This window comes from Taudactylus pleione, unplaced genomic scaffold (assembly GCF_031769625.1).
Source record: "Taudactylus pleione unplaced genomic scaffold, aTauple2 ptg001090l, whole genome shotgun sequence".
In the NCBI taxonomy this organism is placed as follows: domain Eukaryota; kingdom Metazoa; phylum Chordata; class Amphibia; order Anura; family Myobatrachidae; genus Taudactylus; species Taudactylus pleione.
Genome location: NW_028285491.1, coordinates 515,079 through 521,097, shown reverse-complemented (window position 1 = coordinate 521,097; position 6,019 = coordinate 515,079). Strand labels below are relative to the sequence as shown.

At 48.4% G+C, this 6,019-nt stretch overlaps 1 protein-coding gene across 2 annotated transcripts in view; it reads right to left on the bottom strand.

Annotated features, from left to right (window-relative positions):
• PKMYT1 (protein kinase, membrane associated tyrosine/threonine 1) overlaps nucleotides 1-6,019 on the bottom strand; it is a 36,173-nt gene that overhangs the window by 2,638 nt on the left and 27,516 nt on the right. The window lies entirely within an intron of this gene.

Below are 6,019 nucleotides of genomic sequence, written 5' to 3'. Positions count from 1 at the left end.
ATACAGTAATTGACATTCATACGATACATAATTTTGCAACGAAATCTAAATGGCAGATGGATGTAATGTATCACCTGCACATGAAGCAGATGAGCCCGTTTGTTGTACAGCTATGAGACACTGCAGCTCTTATCTTGGACTGAATGGCCTAATTGCCTTCATGTATATACAGTGTTGTGTGTAGCAGTGTGCTGTAGTCTCTGGCTGAGAGATCAGTGTTCTGTGTGTAGCAGAGTACAGTGTGCAGTAGTCTCTGGCTGAGAGATCAGTGTTCTGTGTGTAGCAAGGTACAGTGTGCAGTAGTCTCTGGCTGAGAGATCAGTGTTGTGTGTAGCAGAGTACAGTGTGCAGTAGTCTCTGGCTGAGAGATCAGTGTTGTGTGTGTGTAGCAAGGTACAGTGTGCAGTAGTCTCTGGCTGAGAGATCAGTGTTGTGTGTGTGTAGCAGAGTACAGTGTGCTGTAGTCTCTGGCTGAGAGATCAGTGTGTGTGTAGCAAGGTACAGTGAGCTGTAATCTCTGCCTGAGAGATCAGTGTTGTGTGTAGCAGGGTACAGTGTGCAGTAGTCTCTGGCTGAGAGATCAGTGTTGTGTGTAGCAGGGTACAGTGTGCTGTAGTCTCTGGCTGAGAGAACAGTGTTGTGTGTGTAGCAAGGTACAGTGTGCAGTAGTCTCTGGCTGAGAGATCAGTGTTGTGTGTGTAGTAGTCTCTGGCTGAGAGATCAGTGTTGTGTGTAGCAGAGTACAGTGTGCAGTAGTCTCTGGCTGAGAGATCAGTGTTGTGTGTGTAGCAAGGTACAGTGTGCAGTAGTCTCTGGCTGAGAGATCAGTGTTGTGTGTAGCAGAGTACAGTGTGCAGTAGTCTCTGGCTGAGAGATCAGTGTTGTGTGTGTAGCAAGGTACAGTGTGCAGTAGTCTCTGGCTGAGAGATCAGTGTTGTGTGTAGCAGAGTACAGTGTGCAGTAGTCTCTGGCTGAGAGATCAGTGTTGTGCGTGTAGTAGTCTCTGGCTGAGAGATCAGTGTTGTGTGTAGCAGAGTACAGTGTGCAGTAGTCTCTGGCTGAGAGATCAGTGTTGTGTGTGTAGCAAGGTACAGTGTGCAGTAGTCTCTGGCTGAGAGATCAGTGTTGTGTGTGTAGTAGTCTCTGGCTGAGAGATCAGTGTTGTGTGTAGCAGAGTACAGTGTGCAGTAGTCTCTGGCTGAGAGATCAGTGTTGTGTGTGTAGCAAGGTACAGTGTGCAGTAGTCTCTGGCTGAGAGATCAGTGTTGTGTGTAGCAGAGTACAGTGTGCAGTAGTCTCTGGCTGAGAGATCAGTGTTGTGTGTGTAGCAAGGTACAGTGTGCAGTAGTCTCTGGCTGAGAGATCAGTGTTGTGTGTAGCAGAGTACAGTGTGCAGTAGTCTCTGGCTGAGAGATCAGTGTTGTGTGTGTAGCAAGGTACAGCGTGCAGTAGTCTCTGGCTGAGAGATCAGTGTTGTGTGTAGCAGAGTACAGTGTGCAGTAGTCTCTGGCTGAGAGATCAGTGTTGTGTGTGTAGCAAGGTACAGTGTGCAGTAGTCTCTGGCTGAGAGATCAGTGTTGTGTGTAGCAGAGTACAGTGTGCAGTAGTCTCTGGCTGAGAGATCAGTGTTGTGTGTGTAGCAAGGTACAGTGTGCAGTAGTCTCTGGCTGAGAGATCAGTGTTGTGTGTAGCAGAGTACAGTGTGCAGTAGTCTCTGGCTGAGAGATCAGTGTTGTGTGTGTAGCAAGGTACAGTGTGCAGTAGTCTCTGGCTGAGAGATCAGTGTTGTGTGTAGCAGAGTACAGCGTGCAGTAGTCTCTGGCTGAGAGATCAGTGTTGTATGTAGCAGAGTACAGTGAGCAGTAGTCTCTGGCTGAGAGATCAGTGTTGTGTGTGTAGCAAGGTACAGTGTGCAGTAGTCTCTGGCTGAGAGATCAGTGTTGTGTGTGTAGCAAGGTACAGTGAGCAGTAGTCTCTGGCTGAGAGATCAGTGTTGTGTGTAGCAGGGTACAGTGTGCTGTAGTCTCTGGCTGAGAGATCAGTGTTGTGTGTGTAGCAAGGTACAGTGTGCAGTAGTCTCTGGCTGAGAGATCAGTGTTGTGTGTGTAGTAGTCTCTGGCTGAGAGATCAGTGTTGTGTGTAGCAGAGTACAGTGTGCAGTAGTCTCTGGCTGAGAGATCAGTGTTGTGTGTGTAGCAAGGTACAGTGTGCAGTAGTCTCTGGCTGAGAGATCAGTGTTGTGTGTAGCAGAGTACAGTGTGCAGTAGTCTCTGGCTGAGAGATCAGTGTTGTGTGTGTAGCAAGGTACAGTGTGCAGTAGTCTCTGGCTGAGAGATCAGTGTTGTGTGTAGCAGAGTACAGCGTGCAGTAGTCTCTGGCTGAGAGATCAGTGTTGTGTGTGTAGCAAGGTACAGTGTGCAGTAGTCTCTGGCTGAGAGATCAGTGTTGTGTGTAGCAGAGTACAGCGTGCAGTAGTCTCTGGCTGAGAGATCAGTGTTGTATGTAGCAGAGTACAGTGAGCAGTAGTCTCTGGCTGAGAGATCAGTGTTGTGTGTGTAGCAAGGTACAGTGTGCAGTAGTCTCTGGCTGAGAGATCAGTGTTGTGTGTAGCAGAGTACAGTGTGCAGTAGTCTCTGGCTGAGAGATCAGTGTTGTGTGTGTAGTAGTCTCTGGCTGAGAGATCAGTGTTGTGTGTAGCAAGTACAGTGTGCAGTAGTCTCTGGCTGAGAGATCAGTGTTGTGTGTGTAGCAAGGTACAGTGTGCAGTAGTCTCTGGCTGAGAGATCAGTGTTGTGTGTGTAGCAAGGTACAGTGTGCAGTAGTCTCTGGCTGAGAGATCAGTGTTGTGTGTAGCAGAGTACAGTGTGCAGTAGTCTCTGGCTGAGAGATCAGTGTTGTGTGTGTAGCAAGGTACAGTGTGCAGTAGTCTCTGGCTGAGAGATCAGTGTTGTGTGTAGCAGAGTACAGTGTGCAGTAGTCTCTGGCTGAGAGATCAGTGTTGTGTGTGTAGCAAGGTACAGTGTGCAGTAGTCTCTGGCTGAGAAATCAGTGTTGTGTGTAGCAGAGTACAGCGTGCAGTAGTCTCTGGCTGAGAGATCAGTGTTGTATGTAGCAGAGTACAGTGAGCAGTAGTCTCTGGCTGAGAGATCAGTGTTGTGTGTGTAGCAAGGTACAGTGTGCAGTAGTCTCTGGCTGAGAGATCAGTGTTGTGTGTGTAGCAAGGTACAGTGAGCAGTAGTCTCTGGCTGAGAGATCAGTGTTGTGTGTAGCAGGGTACAGTGTGCTGTAGTCTCTGGCTGAGAGATCAGTGTTGTGTGTGTAGCAAGGTACAGTGTGCAGTAGTCTCTGGCTGAGAGATCAGTGTTGTGTGTGTAGTAGTCTCTGGCTGAGAGATCAGTGTTGTGTGTAGCAGAGTACAGTGTGCAGTAGTCTCTGGCTGAGAGATCAGTGTTGTGTGTGTAGCAAGGTACAGTGTGCAGTAGTCTCTGGCTGAGAGATCAGTGTTGTGTGTAGCAGAGTACAGTGTGCAGTAGTCTCTGGCTGAGAGATCAGTGTTGTGTGTGTAGCAAGGTACAGTGTGCAGTAGTCTCTGGCTGAGAGATCAGTGTTGTGTGTAGCAGAGTACAGTGTGCAGTAGTCTCTGGCTGAGAGATCAGTGTTGTGTGTAGCAGAGTACAGTGTGCAGTAGTCTCTGGCTGAGAGATCAGTGTTGTGTGTGTAGCAAGGTACAGTGTGCAGTAGTCTCTGGCTGAGAGATCAGTGTTGTGTGTGTAGCAAGGTACAGTGTGCAGTAGTCTCTGGCTGAGAGATCAGTGTTGTGTGTGTAGCAAGGTACAGTGTGCAGTAGTCTCTGGCTGAGAGATCAGTGTTGTGTGTAGCAGAGTACAGTGTGCAGTAGTCTCTGGCTGAGAGATCAGTGTTGTGTGTGTAGCAAGGTACAGTGTGCAGTAGTCTCTGGCTGAGAGATCAGTGTTGTGTGTAGCAGAGTACAGTGTGCAGTAGTCTCTGGCTGAGAGATCAGTGTTGTGTGTGTAGCAAGGTACAGTGTGCAGTAGTCTCTGGCTGAGAGATCAGTGTTGTGTGTAGCAGAGTACAGCGTGCAGTAGTCTCTGGCTGAGAGATCAGTGTTGTATGTAGCAGAGTACAGTGAGCAGTAGTCTCTGGCTGAGAGATCAGTGTTGTGTGTGTAGCAAGGTACAGTGTGCAGTAGTCTCTGGCTGAGAGATCAGTGTTGTGTGTGTAGCAAGGTACAGTGAGCAGTAGTCTCTGGCTGAGAGATCAGTGTTGTGTGTAGCAGAGTACAGTGTGCAGTAGTCTCTGGCTGAGAGATCAGTGTTGTGTGTGTAGCAAGGTACAGTGTGCAGTAGTCTCTGGCTGAGAGATCAGTGTTGTGTGTAGCAGAGTACAGTGTGCAGTAGTCTCTGGCTGAGAGATCAGTGTTGTGTGTGTAGCAAGGTACAGTGTGCAGTAGTCTCTGGCTGAGAGATCAGTGTTGTGTGTAGCAAGGTACAGTGTGCAGTAGGCTCTGGCTGAGAGATCAGTGTGTGTGTAGCAGAGTACAGTGTGCAGTAGTCTCTGGCTGAGAGATCAGTGTTGTGTGTGTAGCAGGGTGCAGGGTACAGTAGTCTCTGGCTGAGAGAACAGTGTTCAGACGAAGCTCTTGGGTGAAACGAGTTAGAGGAAGCATTACAGCTACCATCAGGAAGTGCCCTGGACGCTGCAGCCGGAAGTCGTCTGGGGGCGGGTAATAGACCCTATCGCGACCATTCCCCAAACTAGAGGTATGTTGTCGCCAGGTCCAGGGTCTGCCTCTTCTGATGCAGATTTCCTGGTCCCAGCAGAGCAGTTCCGTTGCCAGTTTTGAGAGAGCTTACTCAGATTGGCGAGTCGATGCTGCACTCAGATCTGTGATGCCAGCAGAGGATTCTTTTGTCCCCTGACGCCTCCTGCTGCAGTACCATATCTCAGCATCTCTGTTTTGTGTCCAAAGTCGCGGCAGCGATACTAACAGTGTACAACTCTGAGTCAGGCCCCATATCTCTGCGTGAGGAGGGAGACTGGAGGCAGGGGATTTGTATCCCAGAGCGGCTGCAAGGATGGAAGCAGTAGGAGCATACCGGTAAGCATATACCCTGAGCTAAACGCCGCTCACATCAAATAGCCGTATTCTAGCTGCACGGAAGCAGTTATCTCAGTCAGAGGCTACTGCACACTGTACTCTGCTACACACAACACTGTATTTACATAAAGGCGATAACAGCACAGAGACCAAGATATGAGCCGCAAGGATGCAGTTATCTCAGTCAGAGACTACTGCGCGCTGTACTCTGCTACACACATAACACTATTTACATAAAGGCAATTACAGCACAGTCCAAGATCTGAGCCACACGGAGGCCATTCTCAGCCAGAGACTACTGCGCACTGTACTCTGCTACACACAACACTGTATTTACATAAAGGCAATTACAGCACAGAGACCAAGATACGAGCCGCACGGGGGCAGTTATCTCAGTCAGAGACTACAGCGCGCTGTACTATGCTACACACAACACTGTATTTACATAAAGGCAATTACAGCACAGAGACCAAGATACGAGCCGCACGGGGGCAGTTATCTCAGTCAGAGACTACTGCGCGCTGTACTCTGCTACACACATAACACTATTTACATAACGGCAATTACAGCACAGAGTCCAAGATATGAGCCGCAGGATCTCATGGCTATACAACAAACTGGGGCTCATCTGCTTCATGTGCAGGTGATACATAGCATTACACCCATCTGCCATTCATGTGATGGAGGTTGTGTGACAAAATGTTATGTCATACGAATATATAATAGATGTGACTTTCTATAGCGCCAAGAGTCTTAATTTATAATTAAATACATTATATCATCATGCACATGCACTCAGCGCCAATTACTCCTATTTACCAAAATTAGGAGATGCCTAAATAGAGGTAAAATTTGTAACCTGACTTTCTGTAAAATTTAAAAAAATGAAACCCCCCCCCC